This window comes from Lolium perenne, chromosome 3, assembly GCF_019359855.2.
Source record: "Lolium perenne isolate Kyuss_39 chromosome 3, Kyuss_2.0, whole genome shotgun sequence".
In the NCBI taxonomy this organism is placed as follows: domain Eukaryota; kingdom Viridiplantae; phylum Streptophyta; class Magnoliopsida; order Poales; family Poaceae; genus Lolium; species Lolium perenne.
Genome location: NC_067246.2, coordinates 293,745,522 through 293,771,133, shown reverse-complemented (window position 1 = coordinate 293,771,133; position 25,612 = coordinate 293,745,522).

The following is a 25,612-nucleotide window of genomic DNA, read 5'->3' as shown; positions in this document are numbered from 1 at the left end:
TGAGCTATAAAACATTAACACAAATTGAGAAGCATTTTGAAGGTTTAAAGGTAGCACATGAAGTATTTACTTGGAATGGCAGAAAATACCATGTAGTAGGTAGGTATGGTGGACACAAATGGCATAGTGGTTGGCTCAAGGATTTTGGATGCATGAGAAGTATTCCCTCTCGATACAAGGTTTAGGCTAGCAAGGTTATTTGAAACAAACACAAGGATGAACCGGTACAGCAAAACTCACATAAAAGACATATTGTAAACATTATAAGACTTTACACCGTCTTCCTTGTTGTTCAAACTCAATACTAGAAATTATCTAGACCTTAGAGAGACCAATTATGCAAACCAAATTTTAGCAAGCTCTATGTATTTCTTCATTAATAGGTGCAAAGTATATGATGCAAGAGCTTAAACATGAGCACAACAATTGCCAAGTATCACATTATCCAAGACATTATAGTAATTACTACATGTATCATTTTCCGATTCCAACCATATAACAAATTAACGAAGCAGTTTCAACCTTCGCCATGAAAACTAAAAGTAAAGCTAAGAACACATGTGTTCATATGCAACAGCGGAGCGTGTCTCTCTCCCACACAAGCATGATGTAATCCAATTTATTCAAACACAAACAAAAACAAAAGCATACAGACGCTCCAAGTAAAGCACATAAGATGTGACCGAATAAAAATATAGTTTCAAGAGAAGGAACCTGATAATGTTGTCGATGAAAAAGAGGATGCCTTGGGCATCCCCAAGCTTAGATGCTTGAGTCTTCTTGAAATATGCAGGGATGAACCACCGGGGCATCCCCAAGCTTAGAGCTTTCACTCTTCTTGATCATAGTATATCATCCTCCTCTCTTGACCCTTGAAAACTTCCTTCACACCAAACTTCTCATAAACTTCATTAGAGGGGTTAGTACATAATCAAAAACTCACATGTTCAGAGGTGACACAATCATTCTTAACACTTCTGAATATTGCTCAAAGCTACTGGAAGGTAATGGAATAAAGAAATCCACCCAACACAGCGAAAGAAGCAATGCGAAATAAAAGGCAGAATCTGTCAAAACAGAACAGTCCGTAAAGACGAATTTTTAATAAATACTTCCGTTGCTCAAATCAGAAAACTCAAAACTAATGAAAGTTGCGTACATATCGGAGGAACATGCACGTAAATTGGCATATTTTTCTGAGTTACCTACAGAGAAAAAGGCCCAGATTCGTGACAGATAGAAATCTGTTTCTGCGCAGAAATCCAAATCTAGTATCAACCTTCGATTAGAGGCTTCACTTGGCACAACAAATCACAAAACTAAGATAAGGAGAGGTTGCTACAGTAGTAAACAACTTCCAAGACACAAATATAAAATAAAGTACTGTAGCAAAATAACACATGGGTTATCTCCCAAGAAGTTCTTTTCTTTATAGCCATTAAGATGGGCTCAACAGTTTTAATGATGCACTCGCAAGAAATAGTATTTGAAGCAAAAGAGAGCATCAAGAGGCAAATTCAAAACAACTTTAAGCCTAACATGCTTCCTATGAAAAGGGATCTTGTAAATAAACAAGTTATGTAGGCATAATGCAACAAGCGTAGAAAGATAAAACAAGTATAGTTTCAAAAATTTCAGCACATAGAGAGGTGTTTTAGTAACATGAAAATTTCTACAACCATATTTTCCTCTCTCATAATAACTTTCAGTAGCATCATGAGCAAATTCAACAATATAACTATCACATGAAACATTCTTGTCATGTGCTTCATGCATAAAATTATTACTCTCCACATAAGCATAATCAATTTTATTAGTAATAGTGGGAGCAAATTCAACAAAGTAGCTATCATCATTATTCTCATCATCAAATATAGGAGGCATATTATAATCATAATTAAATTTATCCTCCATAACAGGTGGAACCAAAAGACCAATATCATTTTAATCATCATAAATAGGAGGTAAAGTATCATCAAAGTAAATTTTCTCCTCAATGCTTGCGGGACTAAAAAGATCATGCTCATCAAAACCAGCTTCCCCAAGCTTAGAATTTTCCATATCATTAGCAACAACGGTGTTCAAAGTATTCATACTAACATGTTCCATGGGTTTTTTAATTTTCGGATCAAACCATCCATGTTTTAAATCAGGAAATAGAATAAGAAGCTCATTGTTGTCCATTATGCCTAACTAGTGTAAACAAGAAACAAAAAGTTGCAATTGCAGGATCTAAAGGAAATAGCTTCGAGCACAAACACAATGGGGCCAGAAAAGTACTGTTACCTGGAACCAGCGTATGAGTGCCTTTTACCTTTCCTCCCCGGCAACGGCGCCAGAAAATAGCTTGATGTCTACGCCCCCTCCTTTTCCTGTAGACAGTGTTGGGCCTCCAAGAGCAGAGGTTTGTAGAACAGCAGCAAGTTTCCCTTAAGTGGATCACCCAAGGTTTATCGAACTCAGGGAGGAAGAGGTCAAAGATATCCCTCTCATGCAACCCTGCAACCACAAAGCAAGAAGTCTCTTGTGTCCCCAACACACCTAATAGGTGCACTAGTTCGGCGAAGAGATAGTGAAATACAGGTGGTGTAAATAAGCAGTAGCAACGGCACCAGAAAAGTGCTTTGCCCAGGACAGTAAACAAGCAGTAGTAACGCAGCAGTAGTAACGCAGTAAAACAGTAAACAAGCAGCGATAGCAGTATTTAGGAACAAGGCCTAGGGATCGTACTTTCACTAGTGGACACTCTCAATATTGATCACATAATAAAACCACTCTACACTCTCTTGTTGGATGATGAACACCGCTATTTGTGTAGGGCTACAAGAGCACCTCAATGCCGGAGTTAACAAGCTCCACAACATTCGATATTCATGTTTAATTAACCTTAGAGTGCATGATAGATCAACACAACTATACCAAGTACTAACATAGCATGCACACTGTCACCTTCATACTATGAGAGGAGGAATAGATCACATTAATACCATCATAGTAATAGTTAACTTCATAATCTACAAGAGATCATAATCATAAACTACGCCAAGTACTACATGATGCACACACTGTCACCATTACATCATGGAGGAGGAATAGAGTACTTTAATAACATCACTAGAGTAGCACATAGATGAATAGTGATACAAAACACATTGCAATCATAAAGGGATATAAATAAGCACTTCACTATGCCATTCATAACAGTGAATAAGTATTCCGTGAAATATAGCCTAAGAGACCCATACGGTGCACACACTGTCACCTTTACACACGTGGGACAAGGAGTCTCCGGAGATCACATAAGTAAAATTCACTTGACTAGCATAACGACATCTAGATTACAATCATCATCATATGGATCTCAATCATGTAAGGCAGCTCATGAGATCATTGTATTGAAGTACATAGGGAGAGAGATGAACCACATAGCTACCGGTACAGCCCCGAGCCTCGATGGAGAACTACTCCCTCCTCATGGGAGACAGCAACGTTGATGGAGATGGCGGTGGTGTCGATGGAGAAGCCTTCCGGGGGCACTTCCCCGTCCCGGCGGCGTGCCGGAACAGAGACTCCTGTCCCCCAGATCTTGGCTTCGCGATGGCGGTGGCTCTGGAAGGTTTTTGCGGGTTTCGTCGATCGTATCAGGGTTTTTGCGACGGAGGCTTTAAATAGGCGGAAGGGAGGCGTCAGAGGGCTTGTGGGGCCACCACACCATAGGGTGGCGCGGCCAGGGCCTGGGCCGCGCCACCTGCATGTGTGGGGCCCACAAGGCCCTCCTCTGGCGGCTCTCGGGTGTTCTGGATGCTTCCGGGGATTCTAAGATCTTTGGCGTTGATTTCGTCCGATTCCGAGAGTATTTCTTTACTAGGATTTCTGAAACCAAAAACAGCAGAAAACAGGAACTGGCACTGCGGCATCTCGTCAATAGGTTAGTTCCAGAAAATGCATAAATATGACATATAATGTGTACAAAACATGTAGATATCATCAATAATGTAGCATGGAACATAAGAAATTATCGATACGTCAGAGACGTATCAGCTGGTGCCTTCAAGCTTGCTAGTTCAGCATGCACGCTTGCAAGTTCAGCCTTTAACCTTGCTATTTCAGCTGCAGTATTTTTCTGTGCACATTCAGTTTTGATCTCTGCTGCATTGCATTTGCCACACAGATGTCCCCTCAGCGTGGCTTCCTTCTTGCAACTGGGGCAAAACACAAGGTAATGTAGGAAGAACCATATCTTAACATAGAGCTGGTAGCGCACATAAGCATCTTTAGCTGCATACTCCAGGTTTAAATCAGACAACGGCCGCTCTTCCCAGTAATCGTGCCTCTCTGGAGGGAATCTGTTCTTCATCTGGCTGTACGACTCGTCGATGATGCTAGTTGCAAGACTAGCCATTCCATCCCTCATTAAATATCCTCTGTCGTTGAGACCTTTGACGTGGACAAATTCCTGGATATCGATCCAGTTCTCCCTAGGAATTATAATCTTCTCGAAATATAACTTTAGAAAATCTGCTCTCTTGTCAACGGTGCAGAACACAATTCCTTGTTTTTGAAGGAATGAGCGCAGCGCCAGACATTCCCCGTTGGTCCTGAAAGCACAGAAACAAAACTACTTTTGCAGCTAGCACGGTTTGTAGCTAAATACACGGTTCATTAACACAAGAATTATGGATATATAATCCCCTCTCCACAATTTCTTTCAATAAAATGCACAATCCCATATTCTTGAAACTGCCTTGCGAATTATGGTGCATGTGATTTGCAATTTTCTCTCAAACAGAGAAAACAGAGCACTCAAGATTAACTAAAATAGATCAAGATTAACTAAAACAGAGCACTCGAGGGTGACTTGGTTCATCATGCACTAGCGATTAACTAAAATCTGAGCACGATTAACTAAATCAGAGCAAGATTAAGGTCTACAAACCAGGAATAGTGGAAAACGAGGACGTGGTTCCTCATGGACAGTTGAACGACGGCGAGGAAGTTGTCTACTTCGTGGTTGGGGTCCTCCGGAGTGTACTCGAGATCCAATCCTACAAATTTGTTCTCCTTTTCTTCCGCATACCACTGCGCGTACATCTTCAGGTACTTGCTCATCGTCTTCTCCTCATTTGTGTAGACAACATCGATCTCCTTGCCGCCATGGATGGTGAAGGTCTTGATCTGAGTAAAGGCATGCATGGCTGACGGCGGAGGAGGCAGAAGCGGTTACGGAACAGAGGAAGAGGAAGAAGAAGCGTCCATGGCGCGGAGGAGGAAGAAGCGGCGAGAGGGTTTTTCGTCTAGTGGGAGGAGGAGTGGAACCGGCAAGAAGCGGAGAGAAATGAGTGGGAGGAGGAGTGTGGAACCGTCAAGAAGCGGAGAGGCGGAGGAGGCATAATTTCTGATTTATTAAAATTAGTAAAAACAGAGAATGAGGGTTCCATTTTACCTGCTGGCCCCTAATCCACATAAAATTACCGGAAATGGCCTAGTATATACTGCTAGATGGCCCCACACGTCAGTGGGTGCCATTTTGCCCCACCCACCCCAAAATGTCCTATACCAAAAGCAACTTTCTCCCCTGTCTCACACTCTCTCTCCCAACCCAGCCGCCACTGCCGCCTCTTCCTCTCCCAACCCAATAGCTCTGCCTCCGTCGGCCACCGCCTCCGCCCCCGTCAAGCAGCATCGCCTCCGTCGGCCGAAGCTCAGGTTTGGGGGATGAGCGGGGTTTTTTCTAGGGTTTTGCCGTACTTAATCTCGGGGGATTTTGGGGTTTTTTTTGTCCGAGCGGCGATTTTCCTAGGGTTTGATCGATTCAAAGTAGATGCTAGTGCTAGAGTAGATTTTCCTAGTTTAGATTCATTCAAAACATGTGCTAGTGCTGCTAGTGCAAATATCAATCTGAACCTAAACATCCCAACTTAGTTTTAATTAATGTCTAATTAATAGTTTCATAGTTCTCAAATTGTTCACTACTTGTTATTAGGTCGACACCATGGACCCCTATGACTATGAAGTTGCCATTTTGGTCCCATCCAAGAAGGCCATTGAGACCATCGACATCAGCTCATCCTCCGAAGGTGAGGATGGTGCTCCAGATAGGGTTCACGTTAAGCAAGAGGAAGCTGATGATGCTGCAGCAATGGATTGTGCAGCTGAGGGTGAGGAAGTTGCTCCTCCTCCTCCTGCTGATGTCCATCTGACTCGTCGAGGTAAAAAATATATATATTATGCAGGATATAGGTCAAATGTTTAGTCTCGGTTTGGCATAATAGCTAGTCAATTTGTAGCATTCAAGGAATACTTCAGTTTCTATAAATATTGTTGGTTTGATATACTTCAATTTTAGGAAAACTTTAAACTAGGCCTTATTCCCGTGTTTCCTTATATGTAGGTCCTAGGATAGAGGGAGGTGAGGAATGGGATGACTTTTGCATGTATCCCAATCTAGTGGAAATGAATCCTACACAAGTTGAAACCCTGAGATTTCTTGTTGACCAAAAGCGCCCCGCAATTCCTTTTTATGTGTGAACTATAAAGAGTGCAAGTACCGTGGAAGGCAGTTCCCGAATGGTAAATAATTACTCCATCTCAAGGATGTTTTTGCATCTTTATATGTTGACAATGACTTCATCTAAACGAAGTTTTGCATCTTATAATCTGCAGTACTTCAACCGGAAGTTTACCAAGAAGTACATCTCGAGGAATATGCACCTTCCAGATAATGACTTTCTTGTCTCTTACAGTGAGAGACATTGTGTGAAAGTGAGGATTTTCTAGGGCAAAGGGAGGGTTGACGGTGCAGTGATCACAACTAACTGGAGAGCTGTGGTGCAGAAGAGCAACATGAAGGAAAATGATATCTTTGTGTTTTGGTTCCGCATTCGCGCCGGGGGCAGTTTGAAGTTGCATGTCAGGAAGCTTGAGAAATGAGCTAGCAGGCTGAACCTCTCTAATTAAGCTAGTAGTACTATATATATGTGTGTATGAGCTCAAGTAATATGAGCGTTGAACCTCTTATCGATCTGGTACTATCTAACGGCATGTTGGTCTATGTAATGTGCTCAAGTAAATGAGCGTTGAACCTCCTCGGTAGTATCTATAATTAACGTGTCCTTTTGGTACTATGTTATTGAGCTCAAGGCTGGCACTATACATGTGTAATATAATGTGCTTTTGGTGGTCTATATATGCTGGAGTATATATATATAGATATATATAGTTTGCTAGCCGTAATTAATTAGTAGTCATATATTAGCCTGTTGCTTAGCTAATGCTCCTGTACAAATTAACTGTTGTCCTAAATTAGTATCCCCTCTGATAGATTATGTAACAAGATCATATCCATAACTAAAAAAAAAGTTGCCTTAGTTCCACTATGTAAAGGATAAAGGATGGTAAGCTGACAAGATCTCTCCAATAGCTCCACTGGTTAACTGGCACGTTCACATATCTAGAGGTGATGGGTTCGACTCCCAGCCCTCACTCTTTTTGATTTTTTTTGGCGCCCAGGAGAAGCCCAAATATCCCTTCCGAATCCAACTCCCTCCGATAACCTAGCAGAAATTCGAACCCCTCCCGTAAATCTGGTGGTCCAGTCGCTCGGCGGCGGCGGTGGCGGTGGTCACCGGCCCCGTCCCTCTCCGATGACGAGCCCCGGACCTCTCCGACGACGAGCCCCTCCGCCTCTCCCGGTCTGCACCCCTCTCATCTCTCCCCTCTTGATCTGTTCTTCTTCGTCAGTTCACAATATCGAATCTCTGTGATCCAATATGTGTTGTTACTAGGACTAAAGTACCGAGTCCGAGGTGACGACGGTGGTGGGTGTGCCGGCGCTACGTCCGAGCAAGGGATCTGATGTCCATTTGCCTCGCCGACGACGAGCCACTCGCCCTCTCCAGGACGAGCCCCGTCCCTCTCCAGGACGAGCCCCGGCCCTCTCCGACAACGAGTGTCGAGGGTGCTCCTCGGCAATGCCCTCCGATAGGGGCTTAGGGTTGATGGAATCCTGCAAGCTGACACGAGACATCGGTACACAGACAAGCGGGGAGAGCGATTTACCCAGGTTCGGGGCCCTCGATGAGGTAAAACCCTTACGTCCTGCCTGTATGTCCTTTGATTATGATAAAAACAGATTACAATGGGGTGCCGAATAGTTCGGCTGTGATCTCGTCGAGATGCTAATTGCTAGGGTAACCTAGTTCTAAGCTTCTGTTGGCTATTGCTGCTAAGATTGATTGTGTCCCTCGGTAGGCCCTCTCCTGGCCTTTATATAGGAGGCCAGGTCTCAAGGGTCCTACCCGAGGACGACTAGGTTCACAGTAGATTAGATCTAATCTTTCCTTGTTTGTCCGTTTCCCGATCTTGTCCGCCAAGGAATCTTCTGACGCACCGGCCTAGTGGCCCATCTCGCCTTCTGGTAGCTTCATGGGCCTCCAACTTGTCAACATCAGATAGGGCAATACTGGTTACCCGAAGGGTAATGCCCACGTCAGTAGCCCCCGAGTGTCTACCCGAAAATAATTCGGGTAGAGACTGATGCATGTTTTCTTCTCCTTCACTGTTCTTGCTCATCTTATTTGTGCTTCATCTTCTTCTTATCGGGTGCGCGTCAGCGCTCCCGATGGGAGTAGCCCCCGAGTCTAGGTACGGATGCTTGCAATCCATGCGTAGACTCAAGTTGTACCACTCGAATACTTTCCTCTGCCGAGGTCTTCATAAATCATCTGATATATTTTTACGCAAAGGATAATGAGTAATGTGCCCAACTGTTGTTTAGTTAACTGCCGATGGCAAAACACCGTTACCCTACACAGAATCAAGTCCCCGGGCATGATCCTGGAGTGCAAAAAATTTCTATCGGGTGTGCATCACGAACTCCCGATGGGAGTAACAGGCCCCGAGTATCTGTTTGCGAGCGTTTTGCAACCGAGTACTGGCTCAAAACTTTATCCTTTGACTGTTCATTCTGTCGAGTCCTCATTTATCGAGTGCACGTCAGCGCTCCCGATGGGAGTAGCCCCCGAGTCTAGGTACGGATGCTCGCAATCCGTGCTTAGACTCAAGTCCTTCATCCGATAACTTTTCATGTTTCCTTCGAATGCTTTCAAATTTTTCTTTATGACATCATTATTGACATGTGTCGTCTGTGACCTGATTGACAAGACTTGACCTGACGGGCCCACCCTAGTTCTGCGCAGGCAGTTTTTAGGGCTTGATCAATGCACGCGTGGCGATTGAGGCGCCTCCTCGATTTTCGCACGACGTGGGAATAATGGGCCGCCGGTTTTACTCCTTATTCAGGCGCCACGTGTACAGCCAGATCTGGCCCACTTCCCACGACTCTTTGGGGAGTTATGGCCACGATTGGGCACAAATTCTTACGGGATAAATAGGGAGTTTCTCCTCTTTTTTATCTTTTACCTCGCTTGCTGCTCATCTTCTTCCTCAAGCCCCCTTGTTCCTCCGCCTCTACAGCAGGAGCTCCGTTCACCATGGGCAAGAAGAAGAGTGGCAGCACCTCGGAAGCGGTCAAAGTCAGCCGCGATTGGAGCGCCTCCGCCATTTCCAGCCGCGACATCAATAAGCTTCGCGCCCTCGGCTTCATCTCCGCATCTGAGGAAGACATTCGTCTCCCAGGTCCAGTTACTCGCCCAAAACCTCCGAAGGGTTTCACCATTATGTTTGCTGCTTTCCTGTTTCGTGGTCTCTCTCTTCCGGCACACGAGTTTCTTCGCTCCCTCCTTTTCTTCTATGGGATTCAGCTCTGGCAGCTGACCCCAAATTCCATCCTTCATCTTTCCATATTTATTACCGTTTGCGAGGCTTTCCTCGGCATTGAGCCTCACTGGGGCCTTTGGAGGAAGATCTTTTATGTGAAACGTCACAATGATAGCAATGGCCCCCTGTCGTTGGTGGCGTTTGGTTTCGTCGTCAGGAAGGAGGTCGACTACTTCGACTACCCGATGAAGGAATCCGTCCAAGGCTGGCGCAACAAGTGGTTCTACCTGCGAGACCCCACTGTTCCTGGGCGGCGGTCAAACCTCCCCCCTTTTGACGATGTCTTGGTGGCTCACAAGAAGAAATCTTGGAACAACGCCCTTTCTCCCGAAGAAAAGGCAACAGCCGACGAGCTTTTCAAGCAAATTGTCATTTTGAAGAATTCAGGAGGCATGACGATGTGCGGTACTGAAGTAGTTTCAGTTTTCCTACAACGTCGAGTGCAGCCGCTGATGTCCCGCCCTCATCAGCTGTGGCTTTTTACCGGTAAGAACGACAAGTCGAGAGTTAACTCTGCCGATCTATCGACAGAGGAGCTCCAGAACGAAGTTCGTCGGCTAACATGCCTCAGCACCAGGGACACTATTGTCTTGACATCAGCACGCCCTCCTTATGATTTGAAGCACCTTCCGTCCAAGGTAACCTTGTCATTCTTCGTTTACTGTCATTAATTCTTTTTTTCACTTGCGCCTTATGTGTTTTTTATCCTTTCGCAGGCTCTCGCTGTCGCCCGATGTTATCCTCCCTCACCCGAGAGCGGAGTGGTATTAGAAGATGACGATGACGACTCTGAGGGAACCGAGGATGCTCAGCATGCCCTTGAGGACAGCGATGTCCAAGAGGAGGAAACTGCTAAAGATGACGCCTTCTTCAGGAGCAAACGTCGCAAGCAGGTACATGATGATCTTATCGCTTCGGCTGAATCAAGTTCTTCGGGAGGAGATAATGATGCCGACGAAGCTGCTTCGCCCCCTCCTGCTAAGAAGGGTTCAACAAGTTTCTTCGTGGACGAAGATGATCTGGACATGTGAGCATTTATACTCTTGTTACTTTTATTTCTTGTCACCTTGTATACTAACTGCTCGCCATACTTGAACAGCTCTGCCGATGATGATGACGATGTTCCTCTCGCAAAGAGGGCTAAACTAGCCTCTGAAAGAGTAGCATCGGCTAAGGAATCGAACCCTCCTCCTGCCAAGTCGACACCTCCATCCCGAACGGGTGTAGAGAGGGTCCCAGTGTCGAGAGTTATTCCTTCCGATGATTCTCCCACCCCGCCGGCTGGTCGTGATCACGTAAGTATTTTAATCTGTCAAGCTTTGCAGAATTTCCATCACCTGACTCCTCTCGACTTTTTTCTGGCTGCAGCCAATTTACGCCACAGTCGATGCTGTAGCGGACTTTGCGGAACAATTTACCCGCCTCGAAGCCGAAAACTCCCAACTTCGGAAGGCCGTCAAATCTTCGGCTGATCAGGTGGTCGAAGCCAACAGGCTTGCTGCCGATGCCAAAAGTGAAAATGCTTTGTTGGAAGAAGAAGTAAGTCGGCTGAAGCGTCAAATGAAGGATGACCAAGATGCCAGGCGTGCAGCGGCGGCTGTGATTGATGAGAAGGAGGGTGTCCTCCGTGAATCTATCAAGGATTTATTGGGTAGAAATCCTTATGGTGCTCCGTCCCTTTCTTGATGCTTTCTCCATCGATTACTAATACTCTCTTTTTCAGAGGCCGCCAATTTAACTGTCAGCCTACGCCATCAGCTTCGGGAGGATTCTACAGCCGACGCCTTGTCACTAGCTGCTGAGTCAAATGTCCAGATCCTCCGATTACTGCAGAAGTCCAAGGGAGCACTGTCGAAGTTATACTCGATGATCTTCCCTAAGGCGAAGTTGGACAAGACTCTTGACGAGATGGCTGAAACCTTCCTTGTCGATCCCTCCGAACCTATAGAGGTACTGAAATGTCGCAGCCGCTTGATTGGTGCAGTTCTTACTTTCCAGTTGCTTATGGGCCACGGGATGGGGTCGGAATTGGAAGAGTTTTCTAAGGCATTGCCTGTTGATGATGAAAATCATCGAGTCGACCTTGAGCCTTTCAAAAGATCGTCAATTACCTGCGCCAACCGGCTTCTGAAGTTGGTGGATGAAGCACGAGCCGAGCCTGCTCCTGAGTCAGCCCCTGTTTCAACGTCGGCTGATCCTTGAACTGTTATTTGATTTGTTGTACATAACAATTGTTTAAATTTGGCTCTGCTGCCAAACATCCTTTTGCCTGTATGATGTGCACTTAATGCTCCCGATGGGAGTTTCTTTTGTATATGAATGCTTTGGTCTGAAGTAAGGACGTGTTGCAGATTCCCTCGTCTTCTTCCTGTGCCGAGCTTTTTCCGAATCCTTCGGATAATGATGAATCAGGCCTTGTTCGTCAGTTACGCGACCAGGTGTCTAGTCTAAATAAAGACATTACTTCTCTTCGTGCGATGGCTGCCTTGGTGAAGAAGAAGGGAGAGATAGCGAGTGCCATTGAACAATACGCTCTTGATGGTCTTCATGTTGCTACCGAAAGCTTGAACTGTGAGTGTTAGCCCGCCTCCTGTTTCTAGGTATAGCTTGAATGTTCTAACATTCGTTCCTTTTCCAGTCGTGGCTTCGGTTGCAGCTGAGGAAAACAAAAAGATCCATGAAGAGGTTGAAGCCATGACTGACGTTGCGCATCCGAATCATGGTTTGTGGTTGCATCGTTCGAAGGCTGTCGTCATGGCGAAGTTTAAATATCGGATGGGAAAGGCGCATTATTACTTTGATAAGTTCCATGCTCATCTTCTAATGGTTTGGAACACCTTGTTTCCTCTAGACCAGGCACCCGCAAACTTATCTGCCTTGTTCACCCGATTCAAGTCTCCCGAAAGGATTCGGCTGTTGGTACGGAAGGAACTCCTGGCTGGTGCAGAGCTTGCTTTTGCTTCAATACTGGCATGCCATCCATCTTTAGATTTGGGAGCCATGGCGAGTACTGAGAGGAGCTTAGGCCAGTATTATGATGCTGCTAGGGGTCCTGCTTTCACCATCGTTTCTCGGATGGAGTCATGCCTTGAGAAGGACCTGAAGTCACATTGGGAGCGGGGAGTTCGACCATGAATGTAATAGCCTTATTTCCTGCATGAAATGATTTTGTGTAAATTTATTGCATACGTTGTATGCTATATTAATTCGATTGATGTTTTGTTTGTCGGGGGCGGCTGAGTGATCAGTTCAGCTTGCTCTCCTGACGACTTCGTTGGATTGTGCAATGTTATTGCGAAGCCTTTGCGTAAGTTTTTGCAAGAGCGAGACCCATCGACTTAGTCGAGGGAATTAGACGCTTGGCTTCGTCACGCGGTGCACCGGCTTGAGCCTTGTTTTATGATAATGTAACCATCGACTGCAGCACTCGTATATTTTCTCGAGGCTTGGATTGGTTGTTTTTTCTTTTTGTGTGCCACTAATCTTAGCTCTCGCTGAGAGTATTTAATTAATGGCACTGCGTGTTTCTTGGGCCAACGCTCCCGATGGGAGTAAGAGCCGATGGTAGGGGCCTCAGTCGACCTGTTCGGGTGGTGGGGCCTGAGTTTTAAGAAAAGAGGCAAAAAACCTGATTAAGACTTTATTTATAAAGTAAGGCAACCCTAAGGGCTGTAAAAAACAAAAAACAATCACGCTCTATGTATAAAATCGTCGCAGGTGCGCAACATTCCATGGATTGTCGACATCTTTTCCTGAAGTTGGATTTTTGAGCCTATATGCTCCTCCTGGTATCACTTCGGTGATGATGTAGGGTCCCTCCCATGGAGACTCGAGTTTCGAGGGTCTTTTTTGCTTTAGCCGAAGTACCATATCTCCAACGTTAAAGCATCGGTTGCGTATGCGTCGGCTGTGGTAATTCCTCAGCACCTGCTGGTATACCGTGGTTCGGGCTAAAGCAATGTCTCTGGCTTCATCCAGTAGGTCAACAGCATCTTGCAGTGCAATGTTGGAGGAAGGTTCTGTGTATGCCGTCACTCGAGGTGCTTCGAATCGAACATCAGCTGGTAGGACTGCCTCGGCCCCATGTACCAGAAAGAAAGGAGTGTACTGAGTCGACCTATTCGGTGTGGTACGCAAACTCCAAAGTACTGATGGCAACTCTTCGACCCAAGCTCCTGCTGCGCCTGTAAGGCGTTTCTTGAGGCCGTCTCCTATTAGACCGTTGATCCTCTCCACCTGCCCGTTTGTTTGTGGGTGAGCCACTGATGCAAATTTCAACTTTATTCCTCTGTCGTCACAGAATTCTCGGAACTCTTTGGAGTCGAAGTTAGTCCCATTATCTGTGACGATACTATGAGGTACTCCAAATCGACATGTTATTTCCCTGAAGAATTGGACTGCTGTTGTTGCCTTCTGGTTTAAATGCGATCTTGCTTCGATCCACTTTGTGAATTTATCAACTGCCACTAGTAAGTACGTGTGTCCCCCAGGCGATGACCTCGGCAGTGGCCCAACTTGATCGAGTCCCCATTGGGCGAACGGCCACGCCAAGGGTATCGGCATTAGATCCGTTGCAGGAGCGTGTGGTTTTGGGGAGAACCGTTGGCAGGGGTCGCACTTCATGACCAGATCCCGAGCGTCTGCTGCCGCCGTTGGCCAGTAAAATCCTGCCCTGAAGGCTTTTGCTACAAGAGCCCTACTTCCTGCATGATGCCCGCAAGTCCCCTCGTGTATCTCGCGTAGCAATGCCCTTCCGTCGTCCATGGCGATGCACCTTTGGAAGATACCAGATATGCTGCACTTGTAGAGTTCACCATTTACTATGGTGAAAGCTTTCGATCGCCTGACGATTCGTTTTGCTTCTAATGGATCCGCCGGCAGTTCCTGTCTTGTAAGATACGCCAGGAATGGCTTAGTCCATAGCGGTTCGAGGAGGGGGACTTGTGCGGCTGGCGTTTCGTTGGTAACTTGTTGCGGGTTTGGTTCTGCATCCTCAGTCGATGGTTTCAAGGGCGCCAGCGTCTTCTCTTTTATCGATCGCTGAGTAATTACTTCGTAAAATACTCCGTCCGGGATGGGAGAGCACATAGAGCCGATGTTCGCTAAGGTGTCGGCTTCCTCGTTGCTGGCTCTGCCGATATGCTTGAGCTCACACCCCTCGAACTTGGCTTCCATATTTTGATACAGCTGCCGATAGGCGACCATGTTGTCACTAACTGCGTCGCACAGATTCATCGACTGTTGTACTACCAAGTTGGAGTCCCCGTAGATTTCCAGGCGAGTCGCTCCGCACGCCTTTGCCATCTTCATTCCGTGCAGCAGTGCTTCGTATTCTGCTTCATTGTTTGTCGGCAGAAAAAAGTTCATACGTAGTATATATTTCATCTTATCTCCTTGTGGTGATATCAGCACCACTCCTGCTGCAGCGCCTGTGCTTCGCTTTGACCCGTCGAAATACATTACCCATGATCCCGACATGTCGGGTGCTGCCGGTGTCTGGGATTGGATCCAATCTGCCACAAAGTCTGGGAGGATTTGAGATTTTATGGCCGTCCGGTTAACGTAAGTTATGTCGTGAGGTGCTATCTCGATGGCCCATTGAGACACTCGACCGGTGGCCTTTGGATTGGTCATTATGTTTTTCAACGGAGCTTCACTCACGACGATGATTGGATGCTCTGTGAAGTAATGCCGTAGTTTGCGGGCTGACCTCCAAACTGCATATGCCAGCTTCTGATGATGAGGGTACCTCTGTCTTGCGGGTGTGAGTACTTCGCTGAGATAGTAAACGGGCCTTTGTACGCCGTGTACTCTTCCTGCCTCTTCTCGTTCGACGACCAAGACGCTGCTGAAGACTTGAACTGTCGCAGCGATGTACATGAGCAGCGTTTCCTTCTCGCGGGGGGTTACAAGGACTGGAGACGTCGACAAGATCCTCTTTAGATTATCGAAGGATTCCTGTGCCTCCTTCGTCCACTCAAACTTTTCCGATTTTTTCATCAAATTGTAGAAAGGCAAAGCTTTTTCTCCTAGCTTGGCAATAAACCTGCTGAGTGCTGCCAAACGTCCTGCCAATTGCTGCACTTGGTGCAGATTCTTTGGCGGCTCCATGTCGAGAATAGCTTTGATTTTCAAAGGATTGGCTTCAATTCCCCTGGCCGAGATGAAGTACCCTAGTACTTGCCCCCTGGTACTCCAAAGAAGCATTTTTTGGGGTTTAACTTGATCTTGTACCTATCCAGGTTATCGAAGGTTTCCCGCAAATCGTCGACGAGGGTGGCAGCGTGCTTCGTTTTCACCACGATATCGTCGATGTAAACTTCGATGTTACGCCCGATCTGCTCACCAAGGCAAGCTTGCATGCAACGTTGGTAAGTTGCTCCCGCATTTTTCAGCCCGAAGGTCATGACGTTGTAACAGAAAACGCCGTGTGGGGTGATGAACGCGGTTAGCTCCTGATCTTCTTTCTTCAATTTGATCTGATTATACCCAGAGTAGGCATCGAGGAAGGAGAGGCGATCGCATCCAGCTGTGGAATCAACTATCTGATCAATCCGAGGCAACGGGAAGTGATCTTTCGGACAGTGTTTGTTAAGGCCGGTGTAGTCGATACACATGCGCAGAGCGGTGGTGTCCTTCTTGGGTACCATGACAGGATTAGCCACCCATTCTGATTCCTTGAGCTCTCGGATGAATCCTGCTTTGCGAAGTCGATTGATCTCTTCGCCAATTGCTCTCCGCTTGGGTTCAGAGAATCGACGCATCGACTGTTGTACTGGTTTGGCTGTTGGGTCAACATTAAGGGCGTGCTCAGCGAGTTCCCTGGGTATACCTGGCATGTCGGATGGTTCCCATGCAAATATCTCCCAGCGCTCACGGAGGAACTCGATGAGCGCGCCTTCCTATGCGATCGCGAGGTCAGCCGATATATTGACCGTTTTCTTCGGGTCATTGGGGTGCACCTGCAGTTTCTTGGCTTCCTTTGTAGCGTCGAACTCGTCGGATCTTACGTTTCGGTTGTCGGCTGGTGGTTGCGTATGATCTACTGCTGCGTCGATTGCGTTGAGTTCCTCCTTGGCGCCGAATTTGGAAGCGATCTTCTGAAACTCCCTATCACAGGTGTCTGACCGAGCAAAACTCCCGTGAACGGTTATTGGGGTCCCGTTGTTGCCTGGCATCTTTAGCTTTAGGTACGCATAATGAGGTACGGCCATAAACTTGGCAAACGCTGGCCTGCCGAGGATGGCATGGTACTGGGATTCCCAGTCGACGACTTCAAACTCGATCTTTTCTTTCCTAAAATTGGTGGGTGTGCCGAAGACTACATCCAACGATGTTTTCCCAAGAGAATAAGCGGGTCGAGTCGGTATAATGCCATGGAATCCTGTATCGGATTCCTTCAGCATATCGACTGTTAAACCCATTGCTTTCATTGTGTTGGCAAATAGTAAATTTAGGCCGCTTCCTCCGTCCATGAATACTTTGCTCATGTTGTACCCTCCGATCTGTGCCTCAAGGACTAGAGCTGCATGGCCAGGTCTAGGAACGGCTTTCGGGTGATCCGTTCTGTCGAAGGAGATGCTTTGTTCCGACCAGTTGATGAATTCGGGTGTGTCAACCATAGCGACTTCTGCATACTTCACTTCCCGCGAGAATTTCTTGATTTCTCTTTTTGAAAAGCTGGTTTTATGAATCATGCTGACCTGCCCACGCGGCTCTGGGAATACCTCGGCTTGTACATACTCGTCCTTCTCCATTGGTTCATATGGCTTCTGCACGTATGGCTCTGGTACGTACGGCTCTGCCCGATAGCTGTAGGATCTCGCTCTCTTCTCCATCATGTGGACTCTTGATATAGCTTCACTCCTGAGGTCATCGCAGAACTGACGGATCTCCAAGAAGTGTCGGCAGTTCCTTAACAGGTGACTGGATTTCTCTCGACCGTCCTTCGGGTCGAAATAGGAGTGGAGATAGCATGGTGCATCGAGTTGCTCCGTGGCCGTCAGGTGCGGCGAACGAGCGCGGCCATGGATCGATTGCATGCCCTCCTGTTCCCATTCGGACTGGCGAGGATGAGGCGCTGCACGTTCTTCTTCTCCGTAGCATAATTCCCTTCGCCTTTTCTTCCTTGCTGTCGCGAGGTCAAAACTTCCTCGGCTATTTCCATGCATGCTCCTGGGCGGAATTCCCGAAGTTGCTGCCAAGGTATCCTCTGCCGAAACCGAGGGCCTGAAATCAGACGTATCTGTCGTTGGAAGATGAAGAAAGCCCTTGGGGTCGATGATAAAGTGGACGCCTCCAAAGGTAGTCGTCATGTTGTCACACGATCCTGTAGGAACTGAGTGCGACGTTTTGAGGTGAGGTACGAATTCGAAAGATCCGCAGCGGATCGAATCCTTCGGGTTTGGGGGTGTTGGTGACTCAAGCACGAACGCTGCAGATGTGACTGGTACTGCCGATGCTCTGCCTTGTGCCGACAGTTTTCCCACAGACGGCGCCAATTGTCGAGGGTGCTCCTCGGCAATGCCCTCCGATAGGGGCTTAGGGTTGATGGAATCCTGCAAGCTGACACGAGACATCGGTACACAGACAAGCGGGGAGAGCGATTTACCCAGGTTCGGGGTCCTCGATGAGGTAAAACCCTTACGTCCTGCCTGTCTGTCCTTTGATTATGATGAAAACAGATTACAATGGGGTGCCGAATAGTTCGGCTGTGATCTCGTCGAGATGCTAGTTGCTAGGGTAACCTAGTTCTAAGCTTCTGTTGGCTATTGCTGCTAAGATTGATTGTGTCCCTCGGCAGGCCCTCTCCTGGCCTTTATATAGGAGGCCAGGTCTCAAGGGTCCTACCCGAGGACGACTAGGTTCACAGTAGATTAGATCTAATCTTTCCTTGTTTGTCCGTTTCCTGATCTTGTCCGCCAAGGAATCTTCTGACGCACCGGCCTAGTGGCCCATCTCGCCTTCTGGTAGCTTCATGGGCCTCCAACTTGTCAACATCAGATAGGGCAATACTGGTTACCCGAAGGGTAATGCCCACGTCAACGAGCCCCTCCGCATCTCCCGGTCTGCACCCCTCTCATCTCTCCCCTCTCGATCTGTTCTTCTTCATCAGTTCACAAAATCGAATTGAACTGTTGTGCATTGCTTGAAATTGGAACTGCTGTGCAGTTAGGTGTGTGCTAATTGCAACATTTTGTTCTTCCGCAGATGGACAGACGCTGGATTACAACAAGAATTAGAAGGCTTTCCCCTGAACACACAAAGGAAGTGGCAGAGTTTATGCAGTTTGTTCGCTTGAGTGCTGCCAATGATGATCAGGTCCTGTGCCCATGCCGTAGCTGTCTCAACCGGTGCACAAAACCTCTAGATCTAGTAGAGGCTCATTTGCTTCTTTTTGGGATGGCAAGCACTTATGACAGATGGGTCTTCCATGGAGAACCATTACATCCTGTACCTGAAGCTGGACATGGAGGACAAGGAGGTGCACCTGAAGCCGGACATGGACATGGAGGTGAACCTGAGGCTGGACATGGAGGTGAACCTGAGGCTGGACATGGAGGTGATGCAGGGGCACACCATGTTGATGGAGGTGATGCAGAGGCACACTATTTTGGTTTGCAAGAGGAAGATGGTTACGAAGATGATAGAACTCCTGATCTGCTTGCTGATTTGTACAAGTCAAAACCGCAAGGTCCTGGAAAGGACACTATATTTGCTGAGTTGATAGAGGAAGCCAAGCGCGTAGCCAGCGATGGGGGTACAATGTCAAGGTTTTCACTCACAGTCAAGTTACTTTAGGCCAAGTCGTACTACCGGATTAGCAACGTTGCATTCAACGCGATACTCCTGATTTGGCCTTGCAATACCCTACTAGCTCAATACCAAAGTCATACGAGGAGGCACTTAGCATAGTCGGCAGGTTGGGCCTTGGTTATGATAGTATCCATGTGTGCCCGAATAACTGTGTATTGTTCCGGAAGGATTATGCCAAGGAGAATAATTGCCCCAAGTGCAAAGCCTCCAGATGGAAAGATGCTGATGGTAGGAGACAGATCCCAGAGAAGGTGCTGAGGCACTTCCCATTGATTCCAAGGCTGCAAAGAATGTTTCTTTCAAAGGAGTAATCAAAGGAAGTACAGTGGCACAAACTGAAGCGGCAAGACGTGAAGAATGAACTCAGTCATCCAGCAGACGGGGATGCATGGAAGGATTTTGACAATATTCATAAAGACTTTGCCGCTGATGCCAGGAACATAAGGCTTGGACTTGCCACAGATGGTTTTAATCCCTACGGGAATATGAGCAACTCCTACAACATGTGGCCTGTATTCGTGGTGCCATACAACCTTCCACCGTGGGCATGTATGGATCAGTCCAACTTCATGCTAACATTGCTAATCCCTGGTCTATCCTCTCCAGGAAAAGATTTTGATGTCTTCATGGAGCCTTTGATGGAAGAGCTGCAGGAGCTCTGGAAAGGTGTAAAATCATATGATGCCAATAGTCCAGACAAGTTTGATCTCTATGCTACAATCTTATGGCGCATTCATGATTATCCGGCACTGCACACATTGTCAGGGAGGGCCACAGCTGGTTACCAGGCATGTGTGCGTTGTGACAAAGAGAATTGCTCCAAGAAATTAAGGAACAAAATCTGCTTTATTGGGCACCGTCGTTGGCTACCTCGGCACCATACTTGGAGAAATAGCGAAAAATTCAATGGTGCTTCTGAAAGGCGTGAGAAGCCAGCGGAATTCACTCCAGAAGAGCTAAAGGAACAGCTTGATAGGGTTAGAGATGTGATACCAGGCAAGCTTCAGAAGAAAAGGAAACGTGAGGACGGTCAGTGTTGGAGCCGTAGGTCATGTTTATGGGACTTGCCATACTGGGAAGATCTAAAGCTGAGGCATAATCTCGATGTAATGCACATCGAGAAAAACATCCGTGACAATCTGATTGGTACTTTCATGAACATACAAGGCAAGACAAAGGACATTGTGAATTCAAGGCTTGATTTGGAAGACATGGGCATAAGGCGTGACTTGCATTTGCAGCCTGTTTCAGCTGACTCTTTTGAGATGCCACAGGCGTGGTATACAATGAGTAAACAAGAAAAAATTCCATTTTGTGAATTCATAAAAGCTGTGAGGTTTCTATATGGGTACGCGTCTAACATATCCAAGTGTGTGGCTGCTGATAAGTGCAAGCTTCAAGGGCTGAAGACCCATGACTGTCATATATTGCTTCAAAGGATCTTACCGGCTGGCCTGCGAGGAACAATCCATGAAGACATATATGAAGTGGTTGCTGAGCTTGGAAATTTCTTCAGAGAGCTGTGCTGCAAAACATTGAAGAGAGACGTTCTGGACAGACTTGAAAAGGAAATCGTAGTTATTCTTTGCAAACTTGAGAAGATCTTCCCCCCATCTTTCTTCGACGTGATGGTGCATTTGGCCATCCATTTACCAAAAGAGGCAAGGCTTAGAGGCCCAGTGCATTACGGTTGGATGTACCCAGTCGAAAGAAGGTTGCTAACATTGAAGCGTTATGTCCGGAACAATGCCAGGCCGGAGGGATCGATTGCCAAAGCATATATTGTTGATGAGTGCCTGACATTTTGCTCGAGATACTTCGACGATGTTGAAACAAGATTCAACCGTCCAAGCAGAAATCCGGAGCGGGATGATTCACATATTGGTGATGTGTCTGTTTTCAAACACGGTGTGAAATTTATTGGAGCCTCTCAATATGTGTATGCAGGTGAGGACTATGACAACATGGTGTGGTATGTGCTCCGAAGTTACCGTGAGGTTGATCCATACATCGAGTACGTTTCTCTTCATCCCCATATATAGATAGGTTATTGTAGCCTGTCCAAATAATAATTAGAATCTATTTTTTGTTGCCATTCCAGCCTGTGCAAACAAGAGTTGAACCAACGAGGTGGTCAGATCAATGTTGATAGATGGCTTGCCAAGAACTTTGCTAGATGGTTTCAGACTCATGTGAATGAGATCTTTAGCTGGTTTATTTCTGAAGATTGGAAAAGTTCATGATATAAATTTTCTGTGTGTGTTACTCACCCCATGGTTGATTTTTTGCAGATTGGAAAAATGCGAAATGATGTCTGTCCTGATCTCTATGCTTTGGCGTGCAAACCAGATTTTAGAGTGAGACTATATTCGGCATGTGTTGTTGACAGTGTTCGGTACCATACTGTTGACCGCAAGAAGAACAGAAAGACACAAAATAGTGGAATCGTTTCTGAGGGAGATCATGATGGCAACAACATTGACTTCTTTGGTCAGCTCAAATCCATCATCAGATTGCAATACAACTCCAGCGGTGGTGTCCATCGGTCAGTTGTCCTCTTCCGGTGTGACTGGTTTGACCTTGGTGGTAGGAAACCCGGATTCGACGATGATGGACACTTCAAAAGTGTTAACACAGAAAAGTTTTGGTACAAGAATGATCCTTTCATTCTGACATCACAAGAAACCAAGGTCTTTTATGTGCCAGACACTAAGTTGAAAGGAAAATGACAAGTGGTGCAAAAATTTCACCATAGACATCTATGGAGTGTAAAAGAAAATGAACAGGGACCCGGTGTTGCTGGACTATCATATCAAGATGAAGATTCCAGTCAAGTTCCTGTGCAAGAAAAAGAAGGCACTGCACAGAGTAGGACGAGAAGTGACCAGGAACGTGTGCTACTTGAAAAAGTCATTGTGGACAAACTGAAGAAACGGAGCAAGGAGGTTGTTCCTGAAGAAATCGAGGAGGTTGATCAGACAATGTACCAGTATTGCAGTGATGATGATGATGATGATGATGGAGGAAATAGGACTAGGAATCGTCCAGTTTTCGAAGAAGATGAATAGCAATTTTAATCTGTAGTTTGTGTAATGGATGAATAGCAGTTTGAATCTGTTGTTTGTGTAATGTCAGTTTATTTCAGATTATGTGTCAGGTTGTTTGGCCCAGAATTTATGTTGAACATGCCAGCTTGTTTTTCCCAGAATTTATGTTGAATGTGTCAGCTTTTTGTTCCCAGAATTTGTGCCCAATTTTTTGGGGAATCCATGCCCAATTTTTAGGGGAATCCATGCCCAATTTTTTCAATACATGGCTGACGCCGGCGACCATATATGGGCGGCTCCGCCGTGCATGGCTGACGCCGGCGACCATATATGGGCGGCGCCGCCGTGCAAAAGGAGTTGCTACACATTTTCAACAGAACTCATTTTCAACAGAACACATTTTCAACTGAACAGAATTGCACACATACATAGACATGGTTCAAATTCAGGAACTAAACATTGTGGCACGAACAGACAAATGGTTGGAATTACAAAACAATAACTCTAGCATATACTCCTCCTGACCAACAGATCACTCAATTCACCCTAATTTCAGTTCCTACACATCACCCAGGTACAACAGATGACAAAAGCTACAGATAACACCCAAACCATGAAGCCTCTCATTTTCTTTGGCTCAGGGTTGCTCTGTTTCCTTGCAGCAAGCAAAAACTTTTCTTCCTGGAGCCTCTCAATTTCTACCTGGAGCCTCTCAATTTCTTCATCTCGATCCCAAAGAGCATCACGCAGATCACGAACTAATTGTTTGTGATGTGCATCCAGCGGATCATCAACCCACTTAAACACTTTACACCCTATTCCACCAGCAATCTGACAGATGAGGAACAAAAAAGGATAAATAAGCCACAGTAGAAAAGAAAATTCAGAAGACGGCGGGCTCGAGGAAATTCAGAATGGGGGGTGGCGTGCTCGAAGACTAACCGAGCGAATTTTGCAGTTTCGGTATCTTCTCCCAGGGATTGGATCACTCCAAGAAATCCATTGCGGCATCTTCTCGCCACAGTCACAGACGTCGGCGGGCTCATAATCGAACGGCAGCTGCCGATACCGGATGGGCTTGCCCGGCTGCCGGCAGCGACGCGACGACGCTCCTGACCTAGAAGAACTACCCGAGCAGGCTGGGAACCCTAGATGCGCCGCCATGCGAGCTGTCGGAGGAGGAACCCTAGATGCACCTGGTCGGAGGGATTTTGGTCGACATGGAGCGGTTCGACCGCACCTGTTTTGAAGACAACTGATTAGTCTATCATGTCTATATACATGGACAACCATACGGTTGTCAACAACACTATTGTAGCAAAGCGGTAGGGAGTGGTAGTGCAGCAACGCTAGGTCGAGGGTTCGAGTCCCCGCAAGCGTATTTTTTGCCAGTTATTTCCATCGGGAGCCACTCCAACCCCGGATGGGCCGTCGGGCCAGCAATTCAACCACTGGATGGGCCGTCGTGCCAGCAATTCAACCACCAGATGGGCTGTCACCATATACATTAGGGTAGGCCAGCCCAGCAGAGGAGAGCCCAAAAGAGGAGGATATCACCAGCAGCCCAACAAAATGGTGGACGGCACAGAGAAAAAAAACAAGACGCCTTGGTCCCACAAGTATCAGTTGGTCCTACATGTCAGTTAGTTCAAGCCAGTTGCTTCTAGTGACACGTGTGAGGCGCGTGGGACCCGTAAAGGGACACATAGGCAAAATGGATGACATGGCAGCCAAACACATACCATTGTATTGAGCCAAATGCCAATGACGTTATTGATTTGTCGCAATCGGCAGTGCAAAAACGTCGTAGGCCACTTAATTTTGCTAATGACGTTTTGACCTAAATTGCCAATGAAGTTTTTGCCCAATAATGTCACGATTTTCTAGGGTTTTGCCCCCCCCCCCCCCGAGTGGCCAACGACGGTCAAAGCTAGGAACGTCATAAATCTATGACATTTTGATTTCCAATCATAAAAAAACGTCATATTATGGCAGATTTCTTGTAGTGTAAGTGGATCGAGGCAAAACCAGTGAGAAAAGCCGATGGTGCTACGGCACTAAAATTCCTCTGCAGGCTCGTACTAAGATACGGCATCCCACACAGCATAATCACAGATAATGGCACGAACTTCGCTCAGGGAGAACTGAAGGATTATTGCAATGACGTAGGGATCCGGCTTGACCTAGCGTTTGTGGAACATCCACAGTCCAATGGGCAGGACGAGCGAGCCAATGGACTCATACTAGCCGGAGTCAAACCTCGCCTTGAGGAACCACTGCGCCGCGCAGTCGGAGCTTGGCTGAGGAGTTAGATTTTGTTCTATGGAGTTTACGAACTATCCCTAACATATCAACAAGGTTTACCCCCTTCTTCCTAGTATACGGATATGAAGCCGTGCTTCCCTCCGACATCATCCACGACTCCCCGCGAGTTTCCGCCTACAATGAAGACACTGTTGACGAGGCTAGACAGCTATCTGTGGACCTGATCGAAGAAGCTCGGAATTTAGCTGACCAACGCTCCACCATTTACCAGCAGAAACTCCGACGCTACCACAATCGTCGTTTCGGAATCACTCGTTTAAGGAAGGTGACCTGGTCTTCCGCCTTCGACAGGTGAAAGAGCATAAGTTGCAATCCCCATGGTAAGGACCCTTCGTCATCAGCAAAGTGCTACACAACGGATCTTACTACCTCGTTGATTTCCGCGAGTTAAAAGACAGACCTGCCAATTGGCACCGGAAACGCAAGCGAGAGGATCCGGATGACATATACGATGAAACAGACTGCCCCTGGAATATAGCACAGCTACGTCCTTTCCACACTTAGAAAATTTCCGCATTACATACTTTGTAACAGTTATACATGATCAATGAAATAAAGCATATGGTTCACTCTTTGAGTCTTTTACCTCCTTTAGTTGTTCATTTCTGGATCGTGTATGTTTTTTCTGACTAAAACCGTTGACAAGG